The sequence below is a fragment of the Solanum tuberosum genome, unplaced genomic scaffold, assembly GCF_000226075.1.
Source record: "Solanum tuberosum cultivar DM 1-3 516 R44 unplaced genomic scaffold, SolTub_3.0 scf00672, whole genome shotgun sequence".
Taxonomy (NCBI): domain Eukaryota; kingdom Viridiplantae; phylum Streptophyta; class Magnoliopsida; order Solanales; family Solanaceae; genus Solanum; species Solanum tuberosum.
In genome coordinates this window covers 133,281-147,113 of record NW_006239587.1, presented here as the reverse complement: position 1 = coordinate 147,113, position 13,833 = coordinate 133,281, and the positions used below count along the sequence as shown (strand labels likewise).

The window sequence follows — 13,833 nt, the reverse complement described above, 5'->3', positions numbered from 1 at the left end:
GGAACTGCAATCAATATAATTAAATAATTAATAATATAAAAAGATTAATCATTTAATAAAATAAATTTTAATTGATTTTTTAAATAAAGTTAAATTTAATGGATATGTTATAACCCGTAATTAAACTGTTATAAGTAAGAATTTTTTTAGTAGTAGATTTAAAACTCGTAATATTGTCTCTTAAATGTGTATATGGCGTGATATTTCCTTCAATTTCAGATTTGGGAAAATTGGGCCACATTTGAATATAGGTTGTGGGCTTAAGTAATTTAATCAAGGCCTGTATATTTTAGGATGTAAAGAGTATATGATCTCTTTGGTAAACTCGAACGTTTCTTAGGCCTAAAGAAAAGGAGGATTCTCTCACTTGGATAGGCCGCACCAAGGTTGTTTTCTCTGTCAAAACAGCTTACAACTACTTAACGGATTTGGAACAGTTCAATAACCCATGACCATGGGAAGAGATGGAAAGCAAGAGCTCCTTTTAAAGTGGTTTGCTTCACTTGACTTCTTGTTTGGAAAACTTGTCTCACTCATGATAAACTTCAAAAAAAGGGTTCTAGGTGTTTTCTATGCCATCGGGAAGCTGAAACCAATGGGCATCTTTTCTTGCATTGTTCAATTACCAGACAACTATGGCAACTTTTTGCAGCATTAGCTTTTGAACCACATCTTTTGGTCTTTCCAATCGACCTTTAAAGACCAAAAGACGAGAGCATACTTTGCCTTAAACTAAAGAGTCGTTAAATTACTTGTTACACTCCCACAGTAAGTCACAGTATTAGGGAGCTCCTACATCCAGTGTTGCATCTCACAGTTGTAACATTGTTCAACAAAGGAACATGAAGGGACTTATCGGCTAAACACTAACCTGCAACCACGATCGACCTCACAAACAAAAAGCAAACAGTTGAAAAGAGTATCAACTTACAATGGGTGATCAATCAAGACAGAAAAACACATTGATGATTCCTGAATAGGCACATGCCAGGCTTAACACAAATCCCTAGTTGAATGCAGTGTTGGAAACCATCTATAGACACCAATAAGGGAAACAATAATTCCGGTGTTAAGGCAAATCATAAGTAAATTGCAACAGCTGCAAGATTGCAATGCATTTAGTTGCCACAATTTGTAATTACCAATTGCATGACAAGTCCCTAATGCATCTCTTTACATTTCATCCGATGTACATTACTAATAAGTGATAATTGTAATTAGAGATGCCATAATTGCTCATAGGCGACTCCAGAAACATTTCTACTAATTAAAAAAAACAGACAATTAATTGCAAACTTGAACACCTTCCCCTCCTCCTTAGTCCGGGCTTGGGACCGGCTGATTTAACAGGCGGAGTTACGAGGGTCACCTAAACACAAAATGTAGCAACAAATAAATCAACACTACTACAAAAGAAACCACAAGAACTACTATTGGTGCCGAAACAATGTGAGATCATATAGAACTAACAAAATAATCTTCAAATAAATGTATTCAACATAAACACAAAGAAAAGAGTACACAACTTGGAAATGAAGATAGGGAGGAACAGACTGGGAAGTGACCTCCAAGGTCTACCAGAGAAGCCTTTCTGTCCCTCAAAGTTAAGAGGTAAGGTCTTCTTACGTCCTTCCCTCCCAGACCCCACTTATGCGATCACTTTTGGAATTGCGCTGGGCCTGTTGTTGTTGTTGCTGTACAAAAAGACTCGGCAGTTAAGTAGACTTGGCACTGCCCTTCTACGAAAGAAGTGAGAGAGAAAATTACAAGTCATCAAAATTCTTTAAGTCGTGGTGCTAGAAAAGTACTGTATTCCATTATCTTGTAAAATTCTCACAACTTAAAATTGGAGAACCGAACAGACTCATAGTGCTGGTATATTTTTGCAAACCTCATTGAAGAAAAGACTCTATGTTAGAATACTATGGAGCATTCTCACAAATTAATTTGGACAAATAATGAAATTCTCCCACATATGATGTCACATGATAGACAACTTTTGGGCCCTGAAGAGCAAGACATGACTTCAAATGACAAGATACTACTTGAGAGATGCATCGCTGCTAAAAAGTAAAAATGTCAAAGACAACTATCGGCCCTGGCAAGTGCAAAACATGACTTCGAATGACAAGATATTACTTCATAGATGCATATCAGATGAAAAATAAAAATGTCATGGCTCCAACAGGTCCTAGTCTTTTTATGAGATTGCCCAAGGGTAATTGTGCAATGAAAGAAACACTGGACCACTACGTCAAAATCACTTCTATCTTAGAACTCAACATACATCTCATACCATGAAGAAGTTGCATTCGTGACATCCACAATTTCATAGCACCTTCAACAACAAAAAATATATATAATATCCAGAAAGCAGATTCTCCAGTTCTGGAACTACAAAGTATCTGCACATAGAGAGCAATATGTACCCTGAAATCAGTTTTTGCACCAGCTCCATCACTACACACATGGAATCAAGTGCTTCATCAAAATTTCGGGATGCTTCATCAAGTGCTTCTTCAGAGTTAAACTTTCATTAGTCCATGTTTTGAGAAAAAGTATCTCCTTGTTTTCCCTGAACTCAAGCTTTACTAAATCCAAGATACTACTTCCAAATCAAAAGAGACCAAATAAGCATGTGAGATGAGCCAAATAAAGAGATTCCCAACTCATCATAACAACCCAAAACAGAAAGCTACTTCACACCTATACTTTTTAGAATAGTACCTATATACCACTTATATTCAGTAACTGCATTTCATACATGTGAGACAGTGAGAGGAGACAATTATTCTGAAAACATCCAATTCTTACTCATAGTTCAAACTCCATCACCGACACTGCCGCTCTAATAGAACACTCATCCTGCAAGGTGCACATAGATTAATAATTACTACACATTGTAGGAGAAAAGCACATTAGATAGTACTGAGCGACTAGAACACTCAAGTGTAATTGAACACCCACCCCCACAAAATAACAAGAAGAACTTGTAATGTTAATCCAAAACAGATATTCAAGTACTTTCCAACATGCAAAAATGACTAGAACAGGTCAATGTAAAAATAGGAATCCAAGTGACCATACCAGGACGTTATCTGTTTAACATGCTCCACAGCATACCAGGTCCTTTTCTGTTTAACATGCTCCACAACAACCGATTTACAATCCTCCCAACTTCTCACCACTTTTGGAGATCAAATCCACTTATATGGAACTGAATCCGTGTATTTTAGCAGAAAAATATATTCCCTTTTAATTCTAATGCTATCAAAGTAGCTACAAGTGCTTGAGGGAAAAGAGGAACAAAGCTGGACCAACAGTTACTCCAACGCAACATCTTGAGGCTGATAACTCTTGGCTGGCAAATTTAGACAACTGGAGCTTAGAAGAACAGAAATACCCCATTCAGAGTTATCTGGAAATTGAACAACTGGAGCTTAAAAAAGAGAAATACCCCCCTCAAATTATCTCGCAAATTCGAACTGGAGCTCAAAGAAAACAGAAATACCCCATTCAATGGCCATATTTAGAAAAGAAATACCATGACAAACAGAAGCCAAACTATCCTAGCTACTTCAAGATGCTAATACCTTCCTCAACTTCAAAAAATGTACACTCACATCTGTAGTGCTGTTTTATAGGTAAGAGATCCAAATGAGCAAATACAACAAAAATGTAAAAAACAGGAGTCTAACATTATCAAAACCATTGTAAAAGACTATAACTGATCGCTTTTCAGAAACTCCTTAATCTCATCCCTTCTCATGCTAGCTGCATGAACCTACCTAACTAATTGGTTGGATAACACGATATCACTGCCAACTAATACTTGTGTTTATGGTAGATAACACATTAAAATTCCACTACTCTAGCACCTGTACTCCATTTAAAGCTTATGGGTAGATAAGGAAAACCAGAAGACTTGGGAGGTAAATGAGCCAATCCCCTAACAACATGGAATATAGAGAGCAACATATACTAGGGAAGGCTCAGAAACTTCTACAGAATAGTGTTCCCGAGGAGAAGATTCAAGAAAAGATGATCTGCTGCAGGTACCAGAGATGAGGTTTACAGCATTGCCTCGGGTAGAACCAGAAAGAGATTGGCATAACCTAAACAGGAAGTCCTTGGTTGCCTCGAGAAACAAACAAAAGTGAGAATCCACAGCAAATTCAAACTTCAAAATAAAATTGCAAAACCCAGAAAGAGATTCCCTGCGCCATAAGCTCATCCTTCAGGTCTCACTTCCACAGCACAGGAGGCCAAGCATTCTGCAGACACTCTTTTCTGCAACTCACAGATCTGCTCATACTCCATACCTACATAGCAAAATCAGAAAACTTACGGATACAACTGCACCAACAAATCCCGACCTACCAAATTCTGTAAATATCCAAAAATCATCAACCGTCTCTGGTAACACAAAACTAGTTGCGTTGATATAAATAACATAAAAGAGTGTACATGACTTGTTACACAAAAGATGAGCCATGTTTTTTACTTGATCTGCTCTAGATTCAATATTTGACTGTTCAAATGGCAATGTTTTATGGCAAAAACAGTGTGCGGTTTTACACAATGGCTAACAGTCTGAAGCAACTCCGTAAATGATTGAATGGAGAGCTGCACTTGATGAATGAAGGCCAAGACAGCAGCACTTTTCAAAACTGTCTAAACTTGGTCTGGGTGGGGCTTCTTAGAAGACCCCCTTTTAACTTGTGCAACTAATCACTCACCAATATAAGAAATCCAAGGAGCAAGGAACAATTTCTGAAATAAGAAATGAATTATAGCTGGTAATAGAACATGACGAGAACGAAGTAAAGAAACCATCAGTGACAGATTTGTGAAGTGACATTGGCTGAACAAATTATCGGTTAAGTGACATTTTAGGAAACATGCAATCAGTGAAGTGACATTTGACTAAACATACATCAAGAACACGGAGAATGACAGAACAACAGTTACCTATAATCAATGGCAATTTCAACGATATCAAGAAAATAGTACAAAGCTCATCTCAGAGGAGTATTTAGAAGAACAAAATTCATAGAAAAAAATTCCCAACTTGCACAATGATCTGATATGTAATGGACTTACAAGGGTATCTCATGAGAAGATCTTCTACACAGAAAACAATAGTTACTTTTGTGATATAAATACATAAAGACTGTACATGACCTGTCACACAAAAGATGAGCCATGTTTTTTTACTTGATCTGTTCTAGATTCAATGAATTGCCCTCTTTGGTGCAAAGACTGTTCAAATGGCAATGCTTAATGGAGAAAAAAGGTGTGCAGGAGCTCCAAGTTTATATTAAAGTTTTACATAATAGCTAACACTCAGAAGCAACTCGTCAAATGATTGAATGTCTGAATATAATGCACATGTTCCAAAAAAAAAAGATAGGGGAGAGATCTTCAAAAAAAAAAAAAGAGGCTTCACTTACCTAACAATAATTAGTCTGACAATAGTAGTGACTATGGTGCAGATGCTGCACCCAATAAATGAACCAGAAATTGAATGAAAATGATCATGTACTGTAACCCACTAACATGTAAAATTTTAATTTTAACGAATTACTAGAAGATCACCACTTTGAAAAGAGTGTGGTGAGAAAAGATAAAATACTGATTAGAGAAGAGAACCAAACTGAAAACCGAACACTTACAGGTGCTTGAACCAAACGAAACCTCAACATAAATCAACAAAGGCTGCTCCACAAAAAGGAGAGATTAGATCTTTAAGAACACAGCTACAAGCACAGAAAGAACAGTTAAATGCAAAGATTTAGAAACCCCCTTTCCCTCAAAGCCCTAACGATATCCAGATTGCAGTGCAAGCACCTAAACGACCAGCTTACTGAACACTAAGCTTTTAAATTTCCAAATCTACTCCTCCAATACACATACACTATGTGGTATATACATCCTTCCAACAGAAAAAACTCAAACTGGTGTGATGAGCAAAAAGAAAATGGAAGCAGAGAAGATAAGCAGCAAGAACACAAAAGGTAGATGATGGAAAATCCAGAACTGAGCGAGTACTTACCAGAGATCCACACCATAAGATAACTCATCAGTTGGATCATCGCAAAACAAAAGCAACTGGACTAAAAGCTGAAAATGCACTTGTGGAGAGAGTTATCATGATTGAAAACTTCCGCTTAACAGCACTTCCGCCAACGAGATAAGGGGATCTCTATGACTAGGGAAGAAAATTTAATCAAAGAGCTAGGTACTAATACAAAGCCTGAACTAAGGAAAACTTCAACGCTTAGACAAACAAGGCTGCTCCATGAAAGGAAGACTTCACTGATCTTGAAAGACCCAACAGCAGCAAGCACAAAAAGAAGGGAACAGATAGAGTTGAAGCTGCGAAACCCATGCAACATAGGAGAGATCACTAGAGGTGCCAGACAAGATTGTGTAACTCCCTTGCCAGTGCCTGGTGATATCCAAATTGCCGTGCAAGCACCAAAATGGCACAGAAACAAGGTGCACAAGGGAAGGACACACACTGAGACCAAACTTTGAAATTACCAAATCTGATCCCCTCATGGTTACCATGTGGTCTACAAACATGCATCCAAACAAACCAAATCAAGTAGCGGGATAAGCATAAGAAAATAGAAACAGAGAAGATAAGTAGCATGAACACCGAAGTAGAAGGAGCTCATCGGGCCATAAGAAGATATAAAATTGAGCTTGGGTACTTCTCAGGTGTCCATAACAATCAGGGATCTCATCATCATTTGGATAAGTCCAAGAAAAAGCATCTAGACTAAAAACTTCATGGCAGCAGAGTACAACACACACTAGTGAAAAATATTATGATTCTTGAGAACTTTTACACAACCGTAGGTTTTGACAAAGAAAAAGGGACCTGCTGATTCGGAAGAAATCTGAGTTGAAGTTCATGCTCTGGAAGACCCAACCATTGCATGCACAAAAAGAACGTAACAGGTAAGTGGAAAATACCATGCAGGAGAGAACACTAGAGATGCCAAACAAGATAATATTGCAAAGTGCCCTGTTCTTGATGCCTGGTGATATCCAATAAACAGATTGCAGTGCAAGCACCAAAATGGCAAGAAACATGGTCCACAGAGGGATGCACACCCAAACCATACTATAAAATCTCCAAACGAAATCAGAGAAGGTAAGTAGCGAGAACACGAGAAGTACAGGGCCATCAAAAGAACATGATTGAGTTTGAATACTCTTATCAAGTGTTGTCCATAACCATGGAGATCTCATCAGTTGGATCACCAAAGAACATAAGCATCTGGATTATTAAAAAAATAATATCACAACAAAATACACACTAGTGAAGCAGTGTTGACAAGAGAGAAGTGAACCATTCTGTTTAGGGAAGAAGATTGAATTGAAGATCTCAATCATTAGAGCATCAAACAATAAACCTCAACACTAAATTGACAGATCATGCCACTCCATGAAAAGAAGAATCTATCGCTCTGTAAGACCCAGCAGCTGCAAGCACAGAAAGAATGGAAGAAGTTCAAGTGCAAATCTGGCAAAGACCATACCACCAAGGAATTCACTACAAATGCCAGACAAAATTGAGAACCGCCTTCTTTCAAAGCATGATAATCTCCAGATTGAAGTGCAAGCACCAATATGGCCAAGAAACAGGATGCAGAGAAATGCACACAGGCCACCAACCTTCAAAATCTTCCAAGTTTATTCCTCTCAACTGTCACGACACATCCACATTCAACAAACAAGAGCAAGCTAGCGTAATACAAGAAAAATGAAGCAGAGAAGATAAGCAGCAAGAACACCAAAAAAGAGGACCATTTTACGAGGTTTTCAAAGATCCAAAATTTAGTACTTCTCAGGGCATCTCCAACCCTACACTCTATTTTACTCTCCAAATATAGAGTTCTTTATTTTTTTCTAGACAACCAACTCCAACCCAATTCTCTATTTACTCTCTAAAAAGGAATCTTTTCTTTTTCCTTCAATATTATATTATTATTTCTATTTCATTCTTATATTCTTATTTCATAGTATAAATCCTTTATTTCTTTTTCCCAATAATTACTTTATATAATTTTCATGTGATATAAAATTTTATTTTATTCTAAATTTTAAATAACATAAATTGCAAGAAAATATTATATAATATACAAATTAATGGACAAATTCAAATAAAAGTGAAATACAATTACATAAACACTCAATTTTCAAAAAATTATTAACCGTTGCTCCCCATAAAATTCTCTATTAATGCATTACGGAGTTCATAATGAGCATTTTTGTCCTTAATTTTTTTTATGTCTAGCTAGAAGTTGTTTAAATCGTAGATTTTCATCTACCACCATTTATGTCGTTAAACAAGTTTAAAATCTTGTCCATATGGCGTCTCTAGTGATTTCTTAGACGGTATGGGTTTCATCAGTTTTGGACTTGATTGTACCCTTCTTTTTGTGCTTGCAGCCATTGGGTCTTACAGAGCAATGAATTATTCTTTTCATGGAGCGGCTCTCTTTGTCAGGTTTCTGTGGTTCAGGCTTTATGAGTTCTGGCATTTTCAACTATACTAGTTTTTTTTCTGTTAGTGTGTGTTGGTATTCTACTGCCATTTTGAGTGTTTAGTCCAGATGCTTATTTTCTTCGATGATCCAATTGATGAAATTCCTGATGGTTGATGGTTATTTATGGTCTCATGGACGACTGAGACCATCTTCAACCCACCTCTATTTTACTCTCCATTCTCTATATTTGGAGAGTAAAATAGAGAATGGGCACTCCAACCCAACTCTATATCACCCTCTATTCTTCATATTTAGAGAGTTGAATAGTAGTTCTCCAAATTTGGAGAACTACTATTCAACTCTCTAAATATGAAGAATAGAGGGTGATATAGAGTTGGGTTGGAGTGCCCATTCTCTATTTTACTCTCCAAATATAGAGAATGGAGAGTAAAATAGAGGTGGGTTGAAGATGGTCTCAGTCGTCCATGAGACCATAAATAACCATCAACCATCAGGAATTTCATCAATTGGATCATCGAAGAAAATAAGCATCTGGACTAAACACTCAAAATGGCAGTAGAATACCAACACACACTAACAGAAAAAAAACTAGTATAGTTGAAAATGCCAGAACTCATAAAGCCTGAACCACAGAAACCTGACAAAGAGAGCCGCTCCATGAAAAGAATAATTCATTGCTCTGTAAGACCCAATGGCTGCAAGCACAAAAAGAAGGGTACAATCAAGTCCAAAACTGATGAAACCCATACCGTCTAAGAAATCACTAGAGACGCCATATGGACAAGATTTTAAACTTGTTGAAGCTCTGACCAATATATCAAAATTGCAGTGCAGGAACCAAAAACACCAAGAGGGTACAGAGATACCATACTGGATATCAACCTTTGAAATCTCCAAAACTTAACCTCTATTACTGTCACCATATAGTCTACACATCCATCCAAACAAAAAAACTAAAGTTGTGATAACCGAAATATCTGTAGCTAGAAGACCACATGTAGAGGAGCATTTATGGCGCTGTCTAAGGAAAATATCCAAAATTGGATGAGCACTTATCAAATGTCCATAGCCATAGGAGACCTTATCAATTAGATCATCGAAGAACATAGTGTCTGCATTAAAAACTTCACGGCAGCAGAATAACAACACACACAAGTGAAAAATATTATCTTAGTCAAGAAACTCCTGAAGAAAACTTAATCGAAAATCATGATACTCATAAAAACTTAAACTGAAAAAAACCTTAACACGAACAGGCAAACACATCCACTCCATGGAAAGAATAATTCATTGCCTTGTAACCATAGCTGCATGAACAGAAAGAAGGGAACGAACAGTTGAGTGCAAATCTGACGAACCCCAAATCACCTATGTAATCACTAGAGATGCCATAGACGAGACTGAAAAGCCCCTTATGTCGAAGCCCGGACAATAACCAGATTGTTGTGCAAGCACCAAAAAGTCCAAAAGATGGAAGAGGATCACATGTTGGTAAACCAAGCTTTGAAATTTCCAAATTTGAACGTCCATAACAGTGTCACCACATGGTCTACAGGGAAGATAAGTAAGTAGCTACAGAACAAAAGTATAAAAGTATTTTATGCCACTATCAAATGAGATCTAGACTTGGACGAGTACTTATCAAGGGTCCATATGCCATAGAAGACCTCATCAATTGGATAATCGAAGAACATAAGCGTCTGGACTAAACTTCATGACAGCAGAATACAACACACACCGGTGAATTACGTTGTCCTAGTTGAGAAACTTCCATACAACACTAGTTTTGATAAGGACAAAGGGCCACTAGGGAAGAAAATTGAATCGAAAACTCCATGCTCATAAAAGACTTGGCAAAAGAAACATCAACGCAAACCAACAAAACACACGGCCGCTCCATGAAAAAAAGAATTCACTGCCCTGGGCAATGGCTGCAAGAACAGAAAGAAGGGAACAGTTCAGAGCAAACCTGACGAACCCCAAACACCTAAGTAATCACTAGAGATGCCATAAATGAGACTGAAAACCCCATTTTGTCAAATCCCCGAAAACATCCAGACTGCAATGCAAGCACCAAAAAGACCAAAAAAGGAAGCAAAGGATCACGTGTTGGTTAACCAAGCTTTGAAATTTCAAAATCTGAACGTCCATAACAGTGTCACCACATGGTCTACACATCCAGACAACCAAAAAAAACTAGTGATATAACGAAAAAAATGAGAGCAGTTTGATAAGTAGCTAAAAGAACAAAAGTTCAGAAGTATTTTCCGCCACTATAGAAAGATCTAGAATTGGTCAAGTCCTTATCAGGCATCCATAGCCATAAGAGAGTAAGAGACCTCATCACCATAAGAGACCTTATCAATTGTAGCACCATAAGAACATAGGCATCTGAATTAAGAACTCCATGGCAGCAAAATACAACACACATTGGTGAAAATAATGTCCTAATTGAGAAACTACCATACAACAATAGTTATGACAAAGACAAATGAGTCAGTAGGGAAGAGAAATTTATCTATACTCATAGAAGACTGACTAACGAAACCTCAACACCTATGGAGGTTTATAAGGTACCTCCATGAAAATAAGAATTCACTGCTTTGTAAGACCCAATGGCTGCAAGCAAAGGAATGAAGGGAAGGGTTACATGCAAAGCTGACAAAACCCTCTCTCGAAGACCTGATAATATTCAGATTGCAATGCAAGCACAAAAAATGGCAAAGAAAAAATATTGGAAAACCCTCTATCGAAGCCTGATGATACTCAGATTGCAGTGCAAGCACAAAAATGGCAAGGAAACAGCATGCACAGGAACGGACACTGAGCATCAACCTTCAAAATTTTCCAAATCTAGTCCTCTTAACTGGCATCCATCCAACAAACAAAATCAAGCTGGGGTGAAGCAAGAAAAAGGAACCAGAGAAGATGACGCAGAGAGAACACCAAAAGAGAGGGTTCAACAGGGACCTACTTGACCGGGCTGTCAAAAGATCTAGGATTGAGTTCCGAGTATTTATCAGGTTTCAATAAGACCATATACCCATCAACCACCAGCAATCTCATCAACTGGATCATCAAGGAACATATGCATCCAGAGTGTGTAGGAAAAACTATCTTAGCTTTTGGCAATTTCCATGCAGCAGCAATTTTTGACAAAGAGAAAAGGGACCACTCTGATTTGGGGAAAAAACTGAAATGAGTACCTCAATACTAACAATTATCTGAACTAAGAAACCTCTACACAAATGGCCAAGCAAAGCCCCTCCATGAAAAAAAAATTCACTGCTCGGTAAGACCCAACTGCAAGCACTAAAAGAAGGGACCAGTTAAGTGCAAAGCTGACAGAACCCGTATCACCTAAGAAATCACTAGAGATGCAAGAGACAAGGACTAAGAACCCCATTTTGGTTGAAGCCTAACAATATCCATCTTGAAGTGCAAGGACCAAGAAGACCAATAAACAAGGTGCACAGGAATGCATACCGATACAATCCTTAGAAGTTCCCCATATCACCTAAGAAATCACTAGAGATGCAAGAGACAAGATCAAGAACCCCCATTTTGATTGAAGCCTAACAATATCCATCTTGGAGTGCAAGGACCAAAAAAACCAATAAACAAGGAGCACATGAATGCATACCGGATACAATCCTTAGAAGTTCCCAAAACTACTACTCTTGTTACTGTCACCATGTGGTCTACACATTCATTCACCAATGAACACAAAACCAGCTGGCGTGATAACAAAGCGAAAACAGCGAGATGATAAGTAGTAGAAGAGCACATTACAGCACTATCAAAGATCCAGCATTGACTTTTGACTTTATCAAGTGCCTATAACACCATAAGACACCAGGATCATCAAAGAACACGAGCATTTGAACTAACAACTAAAACTATCTGGCAGCAGAACACACTATACACACTTGTGAAAAGAATTATCCCAGTTGAGAACTTCCATTTCGTACCAGTTTTGAGCAAAGCTTTGAGAGACTGGACACTCCAAAACCTTTAGTCACAGACCTGGGAACTGCCGCATCTTTCCGACCACAAACACCATAGCAAGACACTTGTTCCTGTAGAACCACTTGCACCTAGATGCCCATCTATGTATTCTTGACCAAACAAAATAACAAGGTAAAAGAAGTTGATGCGAGGAGATCATAATTAGCATTAAAGATGGAAGTCAAGATATCAAATTCAAACTGATAGCTCCACTAGACTAGAAGATCCAAATCCAAGTAGGCAATGCCTGGTGAGCCAAATTTCCAATTCTACTCGTATCTGATCCAACAAAAGGAAATTGCTAGGTTTCAGAGTATGACAAAACACACGAATTCTCAGAACAAAAACAGCAGAATTAGCATTGAGATGCAGGTAACAGTAACAGCAAGCTTCATTACCCATACCTGATCAAACAAACAACAATAACGAATCAATAAATTAGCAAAATACATAACTAATTGCAAACTGAAAAGGTCAAGAACTCCCCAAACCCCTAACGTTCCTTCTCTAAAGAGATGATCAAAGATTTCCATAGATTCAAAAGTAGATAACGTGAGATTTATATAATTCTGAGATAGCAAAGAAATCAAAAACCAAACACATATGCTACTACAGGCACATCAAAAAAGACTTTTTGAATTGCGGAATCATTGCAGAAGCGATCACTCCCCGAAGGAAGGCATCAACTCATCTTTCGAAGAACTCCCCGAAGGAAGGCATCAGCTCATCTTCCGAAGAGAACAATATTCAATAATTACCCATTATCTTTGATCAAACAATAATTATCTATATCTTAATCAACAATAATTACCGATTATCTTGATCAAACAGTAATTACCCATATCTTAATCAACAATAATTACCCATATCTTGATCAAACAATAATTACTCATTATCTTGATCAAACAATAATTACCCATTATCTTGATCAAATAGTAATTACCCACATCTTAATCAAACATTATTACCCTGATCAACAATAATTACCCAGTATCTGTTAGAAAATTGGCATTTTTCCCAGCTTATTATTTTTACTGTTTTTTACTTATTTCAGTTTAGTGCTTCCTATTTTTAAGCTAGACTTAGTCAACTTTAGTTGCTCAACTTTCTGAAGTTAGTGGCCCCTTTAATGGCTGTTAGTGGCCCCTTTTATGGTTGTTAGTGGCTACTAGATAGGAAATGGTTAGGTTTTTCCTTGTATAAATTCAGATCTTATGCAAATTAATACATAGTAGGAATTTCATAAGTTCACTCAATTTTTATTCTTCAAATCAGTTTCTTGAGTATTTTTGTTCTAACA

The 13,833-nt window shown here is 37.4% G+C and overlaps 1 long non-coding RNA gene across 8 annotated transcripts; it reads right to left on the bottom strand.

Annotated features, from left to right (window-relative positions):
- Positions 1 to 1,046: 1,046 nt before the first annotated feature.
- Positions 1,047 to 13,826, bottom strand: LOC102604388 (uncharacterized). Of its 8 annotated transcripts, none has more exons than XR_001472364.1 (4): positions 9,163 to 13,826; positions 3,088 to 7,720; positions 1,566 to 2,865; positions 1,047 to 1,369 (listed from the first exon to the last, which is right to left on the bottom strand). It is a non-coding gene; the product is annotated as an uncharacterized lncRNA (long non-coding RNA). The 8 variants fall into 8 exon arrangements; XR_368906.2 differs by lacking the exon at positions 1,047 to 1,369 and having other exon boundaries at positions 1,384 to 2,338; positions 2,430 to 2,865; XR_368905.2 differs by lacking the exon at positions 1,047 to 1,369 and having other exon boundaries at positions 1,384 to 1,739; positions 2,430 to 2,865.
- Between the last annotated feature and the right edge of the window lie 7 nt (positions 13,827 to 13,833).